A 22,287-nucleotide genomic window follows, 5' to 3' on the forward strand; every position below is an offset into this window, starting at 1 on the left:
AGAAGGATGGAATAATTTAAATAGTAGTGGTTTTAGAGTTATACAGATGTGGATTCCAAACCTTGACCTACCACTTACCTTAAGCAAGTTACCTGACAATTCTGAAACTGTTTCCTCACTTGTAAAATTGAGATCATGTGCATGTAAATTAAACACATGATTGTTTGTTGGAGTGCAATAAATGTTGGTTCTCTTTTTTCTCTGTTCTAAAAATGAGCTAGAAGCTATTAGCTATGGGAGGAAATACTTTCTATAGATCACAAGTGCAGAGGGAACATATAAGGACTGTTTAGGTTCAATGAAACATGAAATGGAAGAATATACTAGTACTTATGCAATCTGGAAAACTATAAACTCCATTCAAATACACTCTTCTTTTTTCAGCAACTAAAAAGTCATACCAGTGTAATGAGGTCAGGTTATTTTTTTAGAAATAGTTTTTCAGTACCAGTGACTGTGGGTCATTGCCATCTATGAGTATTTGTCCCCAAATGCAGCACATGTAGCAATCGCAAGTTAGAGGTAGAAGGCTCTGCATGGAGTAGGTAAGAGTAGACATTGAACATTCCAAAATATAAAATATCAGGAATTGATAAAGGAATTATCATGCTATTTCAGAAAGAAGACAGAGAAGACCTTTCTGGAATCAGCCCTTTGAAGAGACTAGAGGAAAGTGAAGAAGATAGCTGTGCGGGTATCTCAGAGATTACATTCCCTCCAAAGAGAAGAGTGAATGCAGCTAGAGCAGAACTGTGTAAAAACCAGGGAGGAACGGTGTGACTAGGGCATGGTAGACAGGGTAGAAGGATTAGAGATGACAGCTGAGACATGGTGGCAGTAAACAAGGTAAATATTATTCTAACTTCAGTAGCAGTCAATGGAGGTTTTGACCGGTGGAGAGATGTAATCTGACAACACTAGGAGTTAGTTGTGGTTGGTGTTTTGGAACAGAAGAGTGAACAGTGTTTTCTGTATTAGTCCATTCTTGCATTGCTCTAAAGAATTACCTAAGACTGGGTAATTTATTACTCTAAAGAACTATCTAAGACTGGGTAATTTATTTTTAAAAAGAGGTTTAGTTGTCTCATGGTTCCACAGGCTGTACAGGAAGCATGGCTGGGGAGGTCTCAGGAACCTTAAAATCATGGTGAAAGGTGAAGGAGAAGCAAAGTCCTACAGGGCTGGAGCAGGAGAGAGAGAGAAAAGGGGGGATGCTACACACTTCTATTTATTTTATTTGTTTATCATTATTATGATTTTTTAGACAGAGTCTTGCTCTGTCACCCAGGCTGCAGTGCAGTGGCATGATCTCTGCTCACTGCAACCTCTACCTTCCAGGTTCAAGCAATTCTCCTGCCTCAGCCTCCCAAGTGGCTGGGATTACAAGTGTGTGACATCATGCCCACTTAATTTTTGTATTTTTAGTAGATATGGGGTTTCACCACATTGGCGAGGCTGCTCTCAATCTCCCGACCTCAAGTGATCTGTCCGCCTCGGCCTCCCAAAGTGCTGGGATTACAGGAGTGAGCCACTGTGCCCAGCCCTACATACTTTTAAACAACCAGATCTCATGAGAACTCACAAGAATAGCAAGGAGAAACTCCATCCTCATGCACCAATCACCTCCCACCAGGTCTCTCCTCTAACATTGGGGATTACAATTCAACATGAGATTCCGGCGAGGACACAAATCCAAACTATATCAGTAGCAGAACTGGGACTGCCTTCATGCCCTCTGCCCACTCTACAGTAATAGTGGGAATTATGCCTTTACTGGAAACGTCTGTACCTAGAAGGGAAAATAGGCAGAAGGGGAATGATACCATAGGAAGTAGTAGTCACTGTTTTATTCTATAAAAAATATAAAAATGTTTAAGGAGTAATTAAAAATACTGTGACATCTAAGTGTTTATGACACCTTGGACTGAAGTTTCTAGGACTAGCTGTGAATATTTGAGTATTTTATTAATAATTATATGTTTGTGCTTAAGGATTGGCACTGAATCTTAAGTCATTTTTGTATTCCTAGCTCTTTTTACAGAACCTGACACTTGACACACATTCAATAAATGGTAACTAAATTAAAGCACGATAAAGACTAATATTGGCACATGCACTAATTCCCAGTTGACAATTCAATTGCTTTCATATTTATTATTGTCTTACTTGATGATGAAGATAATCCTCATAGGAGGGCTATGCATCTTGTTATCCCACTTTAAAGATAAGATGGCTGAGGCTCAGAGAGGATAGGCAGCAGTCCAAAGTATGTAATTAAAAGCAACAAAAGTGGGACATAAGCACTAAATCACATTATCTCTCGCCATGATTCGAAACTACATTTCCCACAAGTGTTTCCTATGGTTAGTTCCTGAGCTAACCCTGAACTCTGTCAGTCTGTATCTCAGAATTAATTCCAGCTAGAATCTATCTACCACCATCTCATGCACATGAAATGGCTGAAAGTCAATGCATATAAAAAACATCCTCTGGGTTTAGAAACAACTGCGTGGAGTAAAAGTCTCTGTCAATTTTCAGATGTTAGCAACACATATTTTTCACCTTTAATATGTTAAAACAAGGATCGTTCAGCATTAACTGAGCACAGTGGACACTGAATGAAGACTCTGATAGAACAGACTGCCAACTACCCAGGGTATTTATATACATATGCAATAACCTAGAACTGTGAAAAGGCTTTTGAATTTAGTGGCAGGTAAGAGAGTTAATTACTTGTCAGTTTCTTGACTGTTCATTCTACTATGGCAAAATTGTAATTTTTTTTCCTCTATGGTTTTTGTCACTCTATCAGACACCAATTGTTGACCAATTTTCATTCAAAGAGAACGTGTTAGTTTCTCTCAATGGAAACTTATACCCTGCCTCTTAATAGATTTTGCAAAGTGCCAAACTTGCTTTTGGCTCACAGTTGAGACCCTGGGAAGTCAGACTCATTATGGAATGAAAGTTTAAGCAGCTTTTTACCTACTGGAAGTCTCTGGAGGCAGAGCCATCACTCCATCTAATCTCCTCCCATCATCAGTGACTCATGGGGTCTCATTATCTTGTTTAGTACTTCAAATCTGAAGCAATTGTGCTCATACCAAGGACACTGCTCTTTGCCACCAAGTAAAAAAGATAGCAAAAAAAATGTGCTAGTGTTAGCAGGCAATGCAGTTGTACAAAGAAAACTGACACACGAATCATTTATCATCATCAATAGGACCTGTCAAAATGGAGTGAAAGGGAAAATCTTTAGAAATTTCTTCCAATGTGCTAATGATACTTCTGTCCAAGATTGAAGGGGAGCCTAATGCTCCTAATATTAATTCGATTTTGAAATTTGATGCAATTTGGTTAACCACTCAACTCAAAGGTTCAGAGAAGGTGAGGTTTTACATATTTACTAAGCACACACAGAGAATTTACTACTAAGCACACACAGAGAATTTACTATGTGCTCTACCCTACAGTATGGAATTTAGAAAAATTTAAAGTATTTAAATTTAGAAATTCTTCATCCCTTTCTTTTCTGTACAGTTTCTTCACCTTCTCTTTCTCCTTTCTCTTCTTTATATTTTTTTACATAATATTTATATAAATCTCCAATATTCAGTTTTTACTATAAACAGTACTTTACAACCCTACCCTTACTCTAGGGGATGTTTAGGGAAAAAATCCAAACCATATTTATTTTTTATCAGAACTTTAATGAAATCGATTCTAAACGTGTTGCCATAAAATATTATTTATTGAAATATATGAATTTCTGCTGAGAGGCAATTATTTCAACTTTCAATCAATTTTAGAGTTCTTCCTTTATATATGACAGATCCTTATTGATATGTTTTCTGTACTATCAATGAGAGGGAAAATAGTTGCTGAAACAACCATTATAAAAATAGTTTAAAAGAGTTTATGTATTTGAAAGAGTCCTGCTTATTAGAAGAAGAATAAGGCATTAAATACCCTTTTCCTCCAATAAGTGATTCTTCCAGGCACCTGTGAGGAGATAAAGAAAATGATTTGTGTTTTTCCTTTTCATCTATTGACATCATCCTTTTTTCTGACTGGTAAATATAAACAAGTTGGAAAGCAAGGACGAATTATAAGAAGGCTGGTCTAAGCCTGCTCCCCAAACTGCAGAAAAAGAGCTTGATACTGAAATGAAACTATAAATCAAGGAGGGATAGTGTTCTCTTTTTTGGAAGACTTAGCTTCTCAGCTAATATGTCCTGTTGTGATGAAATTTGAATATAACAAAGTGACTGTTATTCCTGCTAACAAAATCTTCTAAGGGAAGATGTCAGGGTGGAGGGGAAAGGGTGAAAGTTTGTAACGCTTTACCACTGTAGCGGATACTCCTGTCTTCCTGTACGTGAATGTATTGAATTGTAGTGACACAGCTGACAAAAAGAGTTATGTCTTTTCATGAGCTTGTATTTTTTATTGCTCACATTGCTCTTGAAGAAGAAAAAAATACAGGTGAATTCAATAAGCTATAAATTTTCCCTAACATACAGTATGATACTGTCTTCTGGTGGAAGAGAAGGCAAAGGGGGCACAAAGTGCCTCCCTACTATGAATGGAACATGTATCTGGGAGAGAAAGCGAGCGTTAAAATACCTAGACTTCTATCTGTCCTCCCCAAAATGAGACTCTCCCTTTGCAGTTCCAAAACATGCCAGCAATCTAGAGAAATAATGATGGTTACCAATATCACTGAACCAATAACTCTTTCTTCCTAAGATGTTAATTTTGTTTCCAAGTAAGCCAGCCACACTAGGAAAAGTATGCAATGCCATGTTTACATTATTTTTAAAGAAGACAAAAACAGCATCCAAAAGTATTGGAAAATAAATCTAGTTTAATACAGAAGCACACATATTTCTCAATACACCCTCCTATAAATTGCCTTTAATATACTCACAAAGATATAAAAAAGGGCAAAAGCTAACAACTAGACTATAAATGAAAAAATAAGACCATAATGCAAGGTGTAAGGGGAAATCTCGAATATCAACATAATCAATAAAGATGAATTTAGAAGAATATTTTAAAATTATACATGCAAAAACTATGCATGTATATATATATGTGTGTATATATATGAGTTTTGAGCCAGAATAGCCCAGATGGCCATAAGCAGCTCTAAAAGTAGTTTGATTCACTGTCCTCCCCCACAATTCTGCACTTCCCTAAAACAAATGTATATATCTATAACTATATCTATATCTATAATATATCTACCTACCTACCTATCTACACACACAGCGCATACACACACATTGCACACACACACGTCTATACACAGATACACATATATGCATATATACCCATATATATTTATTTTTCTGTTGTGTGGAGAGTAATTTCTGCACAGCCAGGTGTATTTCATTCTGTCACTTGCTCCAGACTACCTTTCCTATTTCCCATAGGTTCCTGTCTTACTATGTACATCTATTAAGAGACTATGTATTTATAAACTTTGCTTTAGTAACAAATGGCCACAAAATCCCACTGGCCTAGAACAACAAAGATTTATTTCTCACACATGTTACATGTCAGCTGCAAGTTGATGATGGCTCAGCTGCAGCTCTTTTCAACTCAGCTGTATTCCAGAGATTTTCTTTATAATGGGATCTTGCTGAAGAAGCAGCTTCAGTATGGAGGATAATATTCTTGTGGCACAGGAAAAGGGTGAGAGTTGAGAAGATTTAGCACTGACCTTCAATTGACATATTGCAATATGAAGATGGCATATTTTTTTCTCTACTAAGCCCCTGAGATTTTGAAATCACTTGTCAATATTTTAAAAATTGACTAAATAAAAGTTTGTTCTTAGATATGGGAACCAGTTAAAAAATAATTCCCAAAATATGTAACATTGGCTTCAGCGCTGGATGTTGAACAGGGAGGAAATTGTTAATGAAGATTAGCAAAATTATTTGTGTTGGACTCTATTCCTTTCTCTCCCCAACTTAGAGTGTTATGCAATGGAAAAATATTTTACATGATTTCCTAAGTTAATTGGGAAGGCAAATAGCATTTCATGGCTTTAGGCAAAGGAATAGCAAAACTGAATTTTTCCAGTTTTCCTTAATTTTTATTAGGTGCACTTGTTATTCAGCACTAGAAGACTAACAGTAACAGAAGGCATTATAATATTTATATGTAATTTGTAAAATGTACTGAGCTTGGGAAAAAAATTTGTGTAAGCAAAGGACAGACTCAGAGTACTCAAGGAATAATGTATGAAAACAGGTTCATGCCCTGAACATAATGTCAAAGAGACCAAGTATCATTTCTTTGAAACTCCTTTACACACAGAACGCTGTATTTTCCAGGCTCCCTTGCATTTAGATGTGGCCATGTGACTAACTTTAAGCCAATGGGATTTTGAAGGAAATGATTTACACCACTTTAATGCTTGGCCTCTAAAGCCTCCCCATGGATGACCTGTGTCATCCATGAATGACTGATCCTGAATGACTACAGAGAGCAGCATCCCTTGTCAATGCCTGCTGATCAAATTTCATATCAAGATAGATAGACTTCTATTAAATGAAATTATGGAGACTAAGAGTTGTAGCACATAGCAATACCTTATCTAATGTTCATATTGGAAACATTATAATTGCCTAAGTACTTCACAAGTGACTGGGCAGTTGACTATTTTTAACTAAAAACAAAATCAAAGTGTGGGAGGTTCTTAAAGGAGCAAGAAGTATTAAACTTAGATTTTTCCTTCAATGTTAACTAGAGTAAAAGGGAAAAAAGTGTACATTAATTTTATGCGATTCTCTACAAAAAAGATCCTGAAGCCAAGAAATTTGTAAAAGATGGCCTCTCTGTGAGCTATCTTAAAGATTAAACACTCTAAGAATCCAGGTGCTCAAAACAAAACCAGGTATCTGCAAACTACAGCACAAGAACCAAGTCTGGCCCACTGCCTGTTTTTGTAAACAAAGCTTTATTAGAACACAATCATACTTATTTATTTATGTACTTGCCTATGATTGCTTTCACACTACAACAACAGAGGTGAAGAAGTTGCAACAGTCTGCATACATTGGAAAGCCAAAAATATTTACTATCTGGACCTTTATGGAAAAGTTTGCTGATTCCCAAATACAACAAAACAAAACCAACAATCTGATTAATATCCTACCTTATTTGTCCGTGAAATATGTTATTTTATGTTAAATATGCTTGTTTTTACAAGAAGGGCATTATTTAAAAATCCCTATCTTTCGAGGGGGAAAACGCTTTGATTTAAGAAACGTAAACCCAAGTAAGTTTCTACTTCTTTGTGAAGGTAAGAAAAAGTTGTCATCTGATATTTTATGTGTCTGATAATTGCAAAAACTCCTGAGGAAAAAAAAAACTTGATGTATCACAGGAAAGAAATAATGTATTTTGGTTATATACATAGGATTTAGAGATAGTCTGACTTTGTAGTACAGATTACTCCATCAGCTCTACAGTTCCTCGATGTCTTCATGTCCAAAATAGGTTTAATAATAAAGAAACAATGTGTATTAAAGTAGGTAATTCATAAAAGATACTTAGAACAGTGCATATCAAAGAAGAAATGATCAATATATTTGTTATTTTTTTAAGAGAGCAAGAAAAAATAATGCACATCAAAATTCGAAAGCCACAAATCATAACATGAAAATTTTTAAGAGCAGTGAAACACAGTACTCAATATGCAGTTTATCATTAATAACCTAGGTAACATTGGGTAGAAGACTGAATGCAAAAACAGTTCTAAATCAGAAGTATTTGATATATAATATAAATAATAAAATCATTCCGTAAGCTTTAAAACAATTAAATTGTAATATAATGTGATAATAGAAAACAGAGAAAGGAAAAATGCCTGAAACTATTTTTAAAATTCTGTGTCTTTCTTTCTCTCCCTCTCTATCTATCAATCTATCTTAAGCAAACATCTTTTTCTAAAACAATATTCAGTGCTGATGGCATGTTGATAAAGACATATTAATTAATATATATTTATTAATTTATTAACAATTACATTTAAGTCTGTAATCCATCTTGAGTTAATTTTTGTATAACATGTAAGGAAGGGGTCCAGCTTCAGTTTTCTGTATATGGCTAGCCAATTTTCCCAGCACTATTTATTAGATAGGGAATCCTTTCCCCATTGCTTGCTTTTGTCAGGCTTGTCAAAGTTCAGATGGTTGTAGATGTGTGGTGTTATTTCTGAGGTCTCTGTTTTGTTCCATTGGTCTGTATGTCTGTTTTTGTACCAGTACCATGCTGTTTTGGTTACTGTAGCCTTGTAGTATAGTTTGAAGTCAGGTAGTGTGATGCCTCCAGCCTTGCTCTTTTTGCTTAGGATTGTCTTGGCTATACAGGGTCTTCTTTGATTCCATATGAAATTATAGTAGTTTTTTCTAATTCTGTGAAGAAAGTCAATGGTAGTTTGATGGGAATAGCATTGAATCTATAAATTACTTTGGGCAGTATGGCCATTCCCATGACAACAACGATATAAATATTTATATATTTTTAATTCTTACATATATAAGATATGTATACATTCAATTGAATACATATATTCAATTCTTACATATATGTATATATAGATACACTATATATATGTGGGTATATATATATATATGCATAAAATACATAAATATTTGTATTTTCTGGTGCTGCTCTGAAGAAATTATTTTCCAATTACCATGGCAATGACTGGCTAACTTTATAGCTGGGTATGAGATTATTTAGAGAATGGTTGCACTGATATTTATCTTGAGCTGAATAGCTGAATAATTGGAATATGCCGTTCTGAGTAGTTCAAGCCAGCTGACTACAACTTCTCTTCTTATTTTTCACTAAAAGTCTTCGGTATTTCATACTATCATTGTTATTTTATTTTTAAACCAAATGATTTTGCAAAATGTCTGGCACATCTCTTCTCCCATCTGGAATCAAGAGACACTCAAAGGTTAAAAATTAATCCTACTTGAGCAAAAGATGGGTTTGTTATTCTGGTTACTCAGTCTTCCTGATGAAGATGTTTTTTTCTGGACAGCTAGATCATAAGATAAAAATAGCCATGAGATGCTATTGACCAGACTTTTTTCTCTCCTTTGAGAAAAAGTTGATTTTACTTTTAGAAGAAGCCTATTCAGGGACTCTACAACTGCGTTGTTTTTCTAATTCAGTATCCTTTTTTGTTACTTTGATGTAAAATTTTTCCGCAAGAGGACTATCCATAATTTAATTATTATTTTTTTCTTCTTATATCTAATTATATTCAGCAGGAAGGAATCTGCCGGCAGAAATAAGCATAGTAACCTTCTCATCTGAGCTGAGAATTGGGAGTATTGGGAAACATACTCTAAACATACTTTCTTTCATAGATTCCTCAGCCTCCACGGTATGCGGCTACTACATTTATATTTTATGTGTATAGATGTATGTTGTTTAATAATGTATAGAGGTGGATACACTTGCAACAAGGCAATGCGATGTTCTCATTTGATCTACTTTGGTAGAATCACTCTCTGTCAGGAAATTTACTGCGATAATGTGCACAATAAATATTTAATAGCATTGGAGACATCAGAGTCTATTTTTCTTTGAAGAGTGCTTAATTATGTCAATTTCCTGTGATGAGATGCTAAAGTCAGTATTATTTGAATTTGGAGTAACTAGGTAGAGATGACGAAATCCTTGCTTGTGGCTCCCCTTCCACAAAAAGTCAATGTGCGTAAGTTTAAGCAGGCAATATAGCAGAACCACAATCTTGTTAATTTGGGTCACACTAATTAAATATTTGTGATACTTCAGCTGTGCTTGAGCTAAAGTTTACTAGTACTATCAACGAAGAGAGGGTTGGTTAAGCCAAACATGAGAATAAACAACACAGGATTTTAAAAGTTACATCTATTTTTACTGTGTCCTCTATATTCATGTAATTTGATAGCTTTTTATTTGCCTATATAAATTTAGATATATAGATTATTTGCCTCCATGTTAGGTTGAATCATAGGTTGACATTTGATAATTTTGGCCTAAATATGGGCAATTTTATATGGGTCAATTTATAAGCTTTAATCCTCTCAGTACAGAAGGTCTGATGACAGACAAAGCAATATTTCTGTCAATTCCTTGTAGATGATGACAGACCATGCTATATTCTTGCTACGTTTTTCTTACATTATCACTAGAACATTCTAAGCCAAGACCTTAGATGATGGAAAAGTTGATAGGATAAGCAACAGAGTTCCACTTGGCTTTCCAAATAGTTGCATGCATTTGGCCTCAATCTTGAGAGTTATAACTTGTAACTCTCAGTAAAGTCAGAACATATGGCATCACTATGAAGAAGAAACTACAACGTGGCTCTCTGTGCATGATGACAGTTTTGACTCAAATATCTCATTGCAATGTTATTTTTACATCCTCCAAAGAACAAACTTTTTAAAATATGTATTTTCTACTGGACAAAATAAACAATATTAGACTTTCAGGAGAACTTTTCTTTGGAAAAGTCTGTTTACAGAAATGTAGTAATGATTAGAATAGAAAGCAAAATATATAAACTATGTATAAAAAGAACCGCTTATATTACTGAATACCAAACATGTCTGATTTTAATAATAATAATTCGACACAAGATTTCCACAGAGTTATGAAGTTTCGCTTGAAGATTTCATGAGGTATACCAAGTAAAAGATTTTTTAAATCCCTAGAGTAAAGAAGTGGATACTATCAAATTTAACCCATGCATATCTGAGTGTTACAGATAATGTTTTTTACCTGGTGGTAGATTCTTTGAAGACAGAGAAGATATCATACACATCTGCAGATCCCCCAGAATATCTTATAGACCATCAGACACAAAATCTGTGCTTTAAAACACATTTATCAAATTGTATCCTTCTCTGTATCATGTCTCAGAGACATACCTGGCCCATCTGTGCGTTTCATCCCCTATTCACAATGTTGGTGCAATGATAGACAAGTGAGTCATACCAGGTCAGTGGTACCTAATAATGGGACTTTTGCTCAAATTATTGGCAAACATGGAAGAAGAAATATTCTTCCATATTTTTAATAATACAGCTCATCATCCCTCATCCTTTCAAATAATATCTGCAGACACCCATCGTGTATCAGACTCTACAAACCACAAGTGAAAAATCTCCCCAGAAGAAAACTGAAAGAAAATGAGAGCATGACAACATCATTTGAGTATCAGAATGTAGTTCTAACTGAAAGCTATTACTAAAGTTTATAGTTTATTTAATTTAAGGCAGTATTTTAGATTGCCAGTGGCAACAAAGAAGACACCTGAATAGCATAAAACGTTTTCCAAATTGAGGTTTCTTGGGTTCAGATATCATTTAGACAATGTTAGTATACCTTACACCCAACTCATATAGTTCTGGGGAGATAAAAATTAGTAGTCACATTACACATGCATCCTTACATTTAAGTAATACAAATCAAATTATTGGTACATAGACATACCCCTACAGACATAAAAACACATGTAAATTTTATACATATATACATACATGCATCAGTGTATATACATGCAGGTATGTATACAATTTAAATTGTTCGGATACTTCTGTCTGTACTTCTGCTATTTCCTCAGATGATTTTAGTATGTGTATTCTTCTCATACTGTAGTTTATGCTGACATTTATAAGTTTAAATGAGTATTTTTTATATAATAGACATAGTTTCCTAGGGAATTGTAATTTTAAAAATACCCCGAGTCACTGAAATATTGTTTATAACAGTAAAATAATGCAGATCTATAAATTCCCACTGCATTAGCATTAAATTACAGTAACTCTGTAATACAGAATATTATAAAGTAATTAAAAATGAGAAAGGGTTACAAAAATTAAAAATATTTCATGAATAAAACCTACATGTTAGTATGTTTTTTAAATCTCATATTTCTGAAAAATAGAAGATATATGTATATTTATAGTCATAATATTCACATATGAATTAACATCACATAAATTCACACACATACACACACACACACACACACAGGTCCAAGAGTCACTATATACATCTTTTCATAGTGATTAGGCATGGGAGCCTAACTGTTCAACATTTTAAAAAGTAAGCAATTGGAATTTGCTGTAGTACTCACTTAATTTACCCTTTAATAATAAGAAGGAGAAAATCCAAGAGACCTGACCTTACCATTCAAAATCCACTGACCATCAATTAATAATCATCAGTGCAAATTGGCTGCCTATTTTGTGTTGTGTCATTATCTTCTGCGTGTGACACTTTCAACTTTTATTATATCGACAGTAATTAAAGTCCACCTATAGCAGGCCATCTGCAAAATGTGGGCAGTAGAGGCAGTGAAATAAGACATTTGGTTATGTTCAAAGTGTGTCCCTTTTCTCATTGTTTAGACAAAACTCTTACATGTCTTGGCCCTAAATTTTTATTATGACCCCAGTTTAATTCAGGCTTAATTCATCCTGCCCTTGGCTCTATTCCGTCTTTTTGTGATTGTATGTGGCCCTATTTTAAAATATTATTTTAAATTGATTAATAATAATGTAATTTATATAGTACAATGTGATATTTTGTTATACATATACAATGTGGAGTGATTATATCAAGCTAATCAATCAAGCTAAACACATCAATCACTTCTCTTACATGGACATTTTTTGTAATGATATATTTGAAATGTACTCTCAGTTATTTTAAAATATACAATATGTTATTTTTGACTAAAGTCACCCTACTGTACAATGAGTCTCAAAACTTACTCTTCCAGTCTAGCTGAAATGCTGTACACTTTGACCAGTCACTCCCCATTCCATCACCCTCCCGCCTCCATCCTCAGTCTCTAGTAACCACTATTCTACTCCTACTTCTATGAATTCAACATTTTTAGATTCCACATATAAGTGGGATCATGCAGTATTGGTCTTTCCATGCCTGGATTCTTTTATTTAGCTTAATGTCCCTGTTTTGATCTCTGCAGCCATTGTAATGTTAGAACAGTCTCGTTCATTGTAAGTACTCCAAGATTCCCATCTTTGGGGGCTGCAAATAAAGTCCTATGTAACAAGTAATCTGTTTCAGGAAGAATTTTCTAGCACTAAGAAATGAGACTATGGAAGCAACTATTTATTCCGTCTATGCACAAGGTTTTAAGTGCTTCCAAGAAATCTAAATTTGGCCTCCTCATTTAAAAGATAAACAACTCCACTACCATCTATGTTTAAAAGCACCCATAAATCTGAATCACCATCTGGTCCTTCTTCAGTAAAAGAGCTAATTATTCAACTGCTACCTGAACATCTCTACTTTAGAAAGATGCCTCCCCCATCTACAACTCAAATGCCAAACTGAACTCATGCTTCCTCTTATTGCAAATTAGCCCAATCCTTTCTTGTGTTAGATATTCCAATTAATGATGTGCCATTAATTCTGTCACCAAACCTAGAATCTGAAAGGTGGCCTCTTCTAGGTGCCCTTTCCCCTCATAGACCACACTATGCTGAGTCCTGTTGATTCATCCTCCCTTGACATATCTCAACCCAGTCTTCTACTCTTCATTTTCACTTTACTTACTTTCTTTCAGAAATGCACCATCCTTCACTTTTATGTTTGCCAGTGTTCACTCCACTCCATTTACCCTTCATATTGTCACCAACTCATCTTCCTAAAACAGAAAATCTACATTATTACCATCTTAAAATCAATCGGTTGCTTGATGATTCCAAGATAAGTGGTCTATGATTTTTTTTTTTTTTTTTTGGAGTTTTGCTCTTGTTGCCCAGGCTGGAGAACAATAGCCCTGTCTCAGCTCATTGCAACCTCCGCCTCTTGGGTTCAAGCGATTCTCCTGCCTCAACCTCCCAAGTAGCTGGAATTACAGGCACCTGCCACCATGCCCGGCTAATTTTTGTGTTTTTAGTAGAGATGGGGTGTCACCATGTTGGCCAGGCTGGTCTCGAACTCCTGACTTCAGGTGATCTGCTCGCCTTGGCCTCCCAAAGTGCTGGGATTACAGGTGTGAGCCACCGCACCAGGAAATAGTCTATGATTTTTTTGTTGTGTACACCATAAGTTAAAAATAAAGAGTAATTGCTCCCAGGAGTCTATTAATTAATTATAAATTATATATCTCTGTATTATGTATACTGTGTGTGCTATAAATCATACACAAACAAAAATAAATAATACAAGATAACAATAAATGTGTATAGCTGTTCTCTATTTTCCTCTAGTATCCCAGTGAATTGTTCTGAACATCTCTGATGCTGGCTCACTTTGGTTTGAAGTTTATTGTTTCTGTGAATAAAATCCACTCGTTTTCTTCGGTCATTTCTTCCTTTGGGCCACTTTGAATCCTGTTCTTCCTTCTACCATAGACCTTATAATGAAGAGTTGTGATTTATAGTTTATGTGTGATAGAGATAAGATATAGGTAGGGTTAAGATTAGGTTTAAGGTTACAGGCTGAGCTTCTTGACAGCTGAATATAATACGGTCTTTGTTTTCACAAACTGAGTACTCAGCACATTACTTGGAGTATGTTGGCTAAATAAATTAATGAATTAATGTAAATAAGTGTTAACATATGAATTAGTTTAGATTGAGCTTTCTAAATGTAAAATGGATTTGATTGGATTGGCCCTGGTCTGAAGTTTACTTTTGCACTTTAATACAATATACACTGTAATAATTGATATTATCTTAAAAATTTCTGCTTGAAAGGATAAACAATTATCTAGCATTTAGGAGACATCTGCTACCTAAAAATGCCCTAATTATAGGTGACTGTTATCTATTTATTTGTCAGGTCCCTTGGAATCTCGAATCAGAAATATTTTGTATACAAGCAATACATACAACCTTGTGTATTTAGAAAAGTAATAAAATGGAATTTTATTATAATTCTATGTTTTGGATTCTGGTTGTCTTCAAAGTAATATGTTTTCATTTGTTTATGCTCTTAAGTTTCTGGGAAATAGATGCTGGCAGGAATTATCATATTTTGAGAAAGATTACTGTTGTGTTTTCAACTGCTTAAATTGCTTGAGTTAGAAATATTGAAGGACTTGAAAGCACGTTTTCATGATTTCCTTCTGACACATTTCTTTTATCTGGATGCCTACTGATTAACTGCCTTTGCAGAGATAAATAAGAGCCCTCAACCCCTGTTTCAGCACTGATTCCACTGGAAGACACAGGAGGCTATGCAGTTTGCATATTGACATTAGCTGCACAGTTTCAAAAAATGTCCTCCTGAGGCAAGCTACAAAAAGTTCTCAAGATAGAGGTAAGATTTTTATCATCATACATTTATGATTGTGAATGTTTTAATTGGCTTTAGAAAGAAAAAAGTGTTCATTAAGCATGAAAAGGTAAAAAACACTAACATAAATCTAAATTAATTGCTCTAATATTTTTGAAAGCAAGCCAAAATTAAACCGAGATACGAACTTTTTAATATAATTTGTTTCTCTTCCCCAAAGCAGGTGTCACTGCCACTTTGGCCAGAGTTCTACAATGAAAAATCATTATCCTTAAGGATAACCTCAGAACCAAAGGAGACTTTGCCATTTAAAAATTTCAATACCAGTTTCTACTTGCCAAGTTTCCGAGTGTGCCACACACAGGATCTCTGGTTGCCGTTAGTTCTCTAAGACATTTTACATGAAAGTAAATCATTAATAATAGCAATTAATATGTTCAGGGAGATTTTTCCTTTCCAAAGTGCTTTACAAACATTCTTTAATCCCACAAGCTAAAAGCACACTTTATTCACCTGAAGTTTACAGTAAGGTTTGGAATTTGTTTGAAGATGACATTGTTTACTGACCCCCAATGGGGGCTTGATCATCAGCATATAAAACAGACAAAAGAGGCAAAAAGGGGGATGAGGATCACAAAAAGAGAGAAGTGAAAATAAATCATATTCAACAAAATGTGATGGGTATTACTGAGAAGCTTTTATGCATCAGACGTTGATTCAGACATAGATGACCAATACAAGATGACTATTATTAGGACCAAGCTGGAAGGCATTGCCAAATTGAAATTTTCTATACCTGTGGTTAGATAATGGAAGTGCAGGATCTTATGAGACTTTATAGACTGGAGATATTTTATCCATATTTGGTGTGAAAAGGCACAATTGAGAAGGTAGTATTTGAAAAGAGTTCTGAAGGATGGACAACATTTCAGTAAGCACAGTTGGAAGCACAGAAGGCATTCTCCATAGAAAGGCAGATGTGAGCCCAGGTATGGATCAATATTCAGGAAAGTCTGTCCTGGAAAAGAATACAAGGAACTGTTTGGCTGAAAGTATTAAAGTGCTTGGGGTATGAAGTGGAGGCGATACTGAAAAACATGTGTCTGGCTGGATTGTAGTAGACTGTACTGTAGCAAAAGAAGGCAAGGCACAATTCAGTAGGTGGTGAGAGTCCTTGAATGTGTTTTAGCGCAGGAGGAAAGTGATCAGATTTTTGCATTGCTAACAGCATTCTGCTAAAAACAGAACTTTACAGCAGTGTTGAGAAATGTTGAGGTTTCATGTAAATGTAACATGTATCCTTCCTAAGGCCTGTAAAAAAAAAGTCCAACGGAGGTGTAATACAAATGTATCCAATTCTGCCCCGGAGCCATGGAGAAAGCCCAGTAAGGGGTTTCATTCAAGACCCTCTGTCTATAATGAGGGAGATGGTGGGGCTTGCTCTCTCTGGAAGCTTTTTGAATGACTGATGTTGCTGAGGCATCTAATTTAAACTTACTTGGATTTATCTGGCCTAAGGGAGTTGCTGAAATCTTTTAACTGGCAAGGTGGGAATCAACTATTAAAGAATGATAGAAAAATCAGTCAGGTGTCTTGCCTGAGAGGCACCAGGGCTTCAAGCTGGTGAAGGGAGAAGCATCAGTCGTGGCTCTTAGAGTACATTCCTTAGGGCCCCTACTCCTTCCGATGGCCTAATCAGAAAGCAGTAGACTTCCTACCTTAGAGGGACTATTAGAGTGACTGCAGCCATCAATGGACTGGTGCTCTGTGCTTTGACAGATCTGATCTCAAGTCACCTTCCCACTGCCCTTTCCTTAAGATGCAGGTACTGTGTAATTGGAATAAAACAGCCCAGTCTACAAGACCTGCTCCACTTTGAGATCAGACCATATCTCTGAAAGGGCTTTTGGGAAATTTTGGAACTGCCCCATCCATTAGCTGTCTATGACTTTACATGCTTGGCTGATTCAAATCTCCTCTTCAAGTACCACCCCCATGTCTGCTGTCGACTCTCATTGAATTGGCTTTTCTGTCCAAGCATTTCAGTAATGATTCTAACTCTGGTGCTTTCTAACTTAGCCTTTTTTCCTCAATAAAAGAACCCAACTTTCCCACTAAGTGCTGCTAGAGAGATTTCGATTCAGTAAGCAAATGTGGGTCCAGATTTCTACATTTTTGACAAATGCTTTACCTTATCATGATGCAGCTATTCACAAAACAACTGCCCTAGACTGCAAATCACATATAGATAAGTATCAGGCCTGTTTTTTTTAATTTTAATTTTTATTTTTTTGCCACCATGATCCAATTTCTAACACAGTGCTTCTTACAAAGAAGAGACTCAGTATATGTTTACTGAGACCCTGAATGAGTGGGGGAATGAACACACAGGCTGCAGAGCTCTCTGCCACTTCTCAGATCTTACATATTAGAGATCCTAGCCTGAAACTAATTGAAGTTTCAGACCTATCTGTGTATATCTAGTAAAATGAATGGATAGACATTTAGAATTTGGTTGGCTTAGGATGCTTTTGTCAATGTGAGAAGAGAGCGATGGTCAATTCTTGCCTAAAAGGAAGAAACAGTAAAGGGCAAGGGGCAGTGAACCAGGCCTGTGGTCAGCGGGGTCTGAAAGAGAAGGCGAAAGTGCTGTTTGTATAATGGGCATAAGCAAAAGGTGAGAAAGAGGAAAGAAACCCTTAGTTTTCTGCAGTAGTTAGCGTGACTCCATAAGAGGAAAACTGCAGCGAACGTAGGTTACTTCAGCATCACGCAATTAAAAGTTGGAAACATCAGAGGTTAGCAACTTGGGAATGAACATAAATGAGATAATAGATAACGACAGTAGTAGTGGCAGCAATGAGATACGAAATGGCCAAGCAAAGTTAGGCAATGATATCAGGCAAGAGTAACATAATAGAGGATTCCCCCAGGAGACACTTAAGGCAATTCATTGGGGATTTTTGGTGGACTTCGGTTAATCAAATAGGGGTCATGTCATTAACCTGAGTTAATCAAATAGGGGTCATGTCATTAACCTGAGTTAATCAAATAGGGGTCATGTCATGATTTATGTGTTTTATTGTACAGCATCATTAGCATTCGTAGCAGGTGTGGCCTGGTAATATGTGGGTTGCGTATGTAGTCATTGGAGAACAACTATCTCTCTCATTTTCCTTGACTTCTTCAACTATTGCCATTTCAATCTCCACTCAGTAGCTCATGAGCTTAGTTTAAGTAGTAAATGTGCAAAAATCCCTACGTATCTTATATATACATACTCATTTTCCCACATATACCCCTAAGTCTTCAAGATTTAGGGAGAGGTCTACAGTTCTATGTCAGGCTCCCCCCCAACAGTCTTCAGGACTGTAAAAATTCCTTCAGTCAATCTGCTCATTTGTTTCTATGCTATAAATAGTTTTCTGCAAACCACAGTGTTTTGTTAATCTCCTGGGTAGGAGGGAATAAAAATCATAGCATTGTGACGTTTTGAGGCATAAAAACAAAAGAAATTTTACTAATCAGTCTCAGTGCTGCAGTCTGTATGGGTACTTATTTTTCTCAATTCAGGTTTTAGAGTAGTCGCATAGCTAGGAATAGTATTATTACTTAGCATTACTACTACTTGCAGTTGTCTTCAGAAACAGCTTGTTTGATTGCCTCCTTTTCGCCCTGTTAGAGAGAGGGCTGTCAACCTGACTCCCAACACTGATGAGATCGTGAATAGTTTATTAGTCTTTTAAACTCATAGCCCAGGAGAGCTGGACACCATATGCCACACAAGGCCACACACAGGGAGTTACACGCAGGAACACAGAGAACAATCAGGGGCTGTGGGAGGCAAACTTTATAGTAACAAGGGGATGAGATGACCCCTGCTTCCCATGAGAGGATGTGAGTGACTTATTTGAATCATTCTGCAATGAGAAACCCACTACTCAGCGATAAGCAGCCACTGTACATGGTCTATACATGATCTATGTTGATAAAGAGACTACGCATCGTCTCTGTGATAAAGAAAGTTGATTGGTTAGGGAACCTTATCTGCAGGAATAGAGTTAAGGAGAAGAGCTTGCAGTTAGGCCATTTGAGAGACTCTTAGTTTCAGATGTCAAGGCAGCATGTAACATCGAAACTTTATTTCAGGGCTTGCGCCATACAGTTGACAATTAACGATTTGCTTACTCTGTGTTACATGCTGGTATAAGAGCTACGAAGAGATTTCTCATTTTGTCTCTACATTTTTCCCCACAGCAACACTATACCTATGAGAAAGTGCTATGAATTCTCTCCTTTTTCACACATGTGGCAATGGTATTTAAGCTCCCACAGTTAGGGATAGAGCCAAGATTGGAGGCCTTTCTGAATGCTATGTGCATTGCCTTCTATTAATATCAATAATTGTGCCAAGTTCATTAGGGCTTTTAAATACAAATTTAATTTTAGGATCCTTGAATTTTAGAAGTATAATGGGTCATAGAGATCTCAGTTTACCCTGGGAAAATTAAATACATACATCTTTTGAAATGGAAAATTAGGACAAGATGTAGAATAAAGCCATCATAGACCAAAATTGAGCTAATGTTAATTAAATGCATGTATTTTTTAAGGACCTAGGGAGTAGTGATATTGCCAACATGAAAATCACATGAACTGTCAGGAAGATGTCCTACAAGGCAATTAAGATGCACCTAGATGGTACACTTTAAGATTTACGTAGCTCAAGCTTTGCTGAGCTATCCATGGTATCAATGCAGTCACATTAATATGAATAACCCATGTTTACGTATCTCTTGTTCCCATTTACTTAGTCATCTGTAAAAACAATTTCCCCAAATACTCATGATATTACTCAGGGGATGTCTCAAGTGTTTTCATGAACAAATCTTCTTTGTCAGAGTAGTTTATTGAGCACTACTTCCCCTGCCATTTAGTCCCGGGTTTCCTGCATTCACCTACAAGGGACTAACCTTCTGTCAGAACCTAAGTCACTCCTTGCTGAACACTTCCTCATTTCTGCTGCTTCTCCAAGCAGAACACCAGTGATTCTCTAGTCCAAAGTGTTCCCTAGCTGCTATGCGAGGTGTGCGAATAGGGGAAGAAAATGACCCTATTTTTTTAGATTTTATTCATTTGGGATGATTCTAGATTGGTACCATTTCTTTAAGTTTGTCATGAAGTGAATCTAATGGCTGGTTTCTGTTGTTTCTGTTTCTTGTCTTTTCTTAAGAGGGTAGATGCTTCTTTTATGTTTTCTTTATAATCAAAAGTCAAAAGAAATGACTCCTTCTAAATTCATGTTTCCACCAGGGTCTCCTAGCCTCACTACTTAAAAAAAATGAGGTATAATTTTCATAAAGTAAAATCCACTTTTTGGTGCAAGGTTCTGGGAGCTCTGACAAGTACATACAGTCATGTAGCCGACATCATGATCAAGGTATAGAACAATTTCATCATCTTCAAAAATTCCCTTGTTCTCCCCTCATTCATCTTCAGCCTCTGGCAGTTACTAATCTGTGTTCTGTCGGTATATTCTTTCTTTCTTTGAATGTCATATAAATATGCATTCTGGTCAAAAATATATATATTTGTTTTTATTTGTGACAAAGTTGAATATGGTCCCCATTTGTCTGGGACTATTTCAGTTTATGCATAATTATCAATAAAAACCACTTTTATTCTCAGGAGTTTTTCAATCTGGATAATAAATTAGAGGATTCTGCTATTTATTGTAGTATGCAGACACACACACACACACACACACACACACACACACACATCTCCATGGAGGATGGGTTTGAGGCCACATGTCAGAAAAAAAATAAATCGCCACCCTTTTCTCAACTATTTCCCTAATCCCTTCATCTTCACACAAAAAAGAAGAATAAACACAGACAACTCAGCAAATTGGAATCTTTAACTTTTGAATACAGTTATTTTTCCCAACTTGATTTTCAAGTGCACGACCCAGTAACACTGGCTATCCAGATATTTAGCAAATAATCCAGATAAGATACATATACATAAATGCATCACATTTCATAACTTAAAAATTGCTGCTATAATATGCTAATTTTCCTAATATATGAATATATAAAGAGCTTGTCACTGGAAGTGTCCGTACATAGGCAGGTCAACCACTTGTCAGGCAGGACTATAAAAGAGATAATTCAGGACTCAAAATGGACACAAAGAGCATTGGACTTCCTCCTATCTGAGATACATTCCAGCCTAAGACAGTGGAGCACCATTGTTTAAAAGAATGCAAACTTTTGATTACGATAACCCTACATACCAATTCTAGATTTGCCACTTCTTTCCTCAGCTTATGTTTTCTGATGTGTCAAATGGGAGTAGCACTTAATATAGTTGTTAAAATTAAATAGAACAGTGTAATTTGTTAGCATAGTGTCCAGCATGTACTAAGAGTTCAAAAAAGATATTTATTATTAAATTAAACCAGAGGTTTTAATTAGTTGCTTTTTAGAGTTTATTAGCGCTTAGGGTAATATAAGCCAAAATGGTCAGTTGAATCAGGCTTGATGAAACATAGCAATTAAATTTGTATTTTGTCTAATAGAAGGTAGCTATTTTAAGTTTCCCCTTCCTCTTAGAAGCATGCAAGGTGAAGCATAAAATCACACTGGTTGTCCACTGTGGCAGACACTGCTAGAGCTCAACACAAGGAGCTTCCCCAATATTTTGGGGGCCCAGGCCAAGGGTACCCATGGATGGCCACCTACAACACATCTCAGTGTTTAAGAATAGTGAATCAAGCTGGCAACCTGCTAAATGAAATATATTTCAGCTTTCCACATTGTCCAATACATTCATAGCAACATGGAAAAGCACATTTAAATTTAGAATGCTTAGGCTCCTTGGAGTTCATACTAGAAAATGGCAGCAGGGGAAGACCTGAGTCCAGGCCCCTACTCCTCTAGTGTGGCCTTTCTCTTCTCACTCCACTTCCAGCTCCATCTT

General features: G+C 36.0%; 1 long non-coding RNA gene across 1 annotated transcript in view; it reads right to left on the bottom strand.

Moving 5' to 3' along the window:
* Nucleotides 1-8,001: 8,001 nt before the first annotated feature.
* Nucleotides 8,002-22,287, bottom strand: part of LOC107967325 (uncharacterized) — an 83,693-nt gene continuing 69,407 nt past the window's right edge. Inside the window, exons 9-10 of the long non-coding RNA XR_001707670.3 lie at nt 12,164-12,358; nt 8,002-8,432 (exon numbers count right to left, since the gene is read on the bottom strand). This is a non-coding gene — a long non-coding RNA (uncharacterized LOC107967325). The remainder of the gene's footprint in view (nt 8,433-12,163; nt 12,359-22,287) is intronic.

Source organism: Pan troglodytes, chromosome 9, assembly GCF_028858775.2.
Source record: "Pan troglodytes isolate AG18354 chromosome 9, NHGRI_mPanTro3-v2.0_pri, whole genome shotgun sequence".
NCBI lineage: Eukaryota > Metazoa > Chordata > Mammalia > Primates > Hominidae > Pan > Pan troglodytes.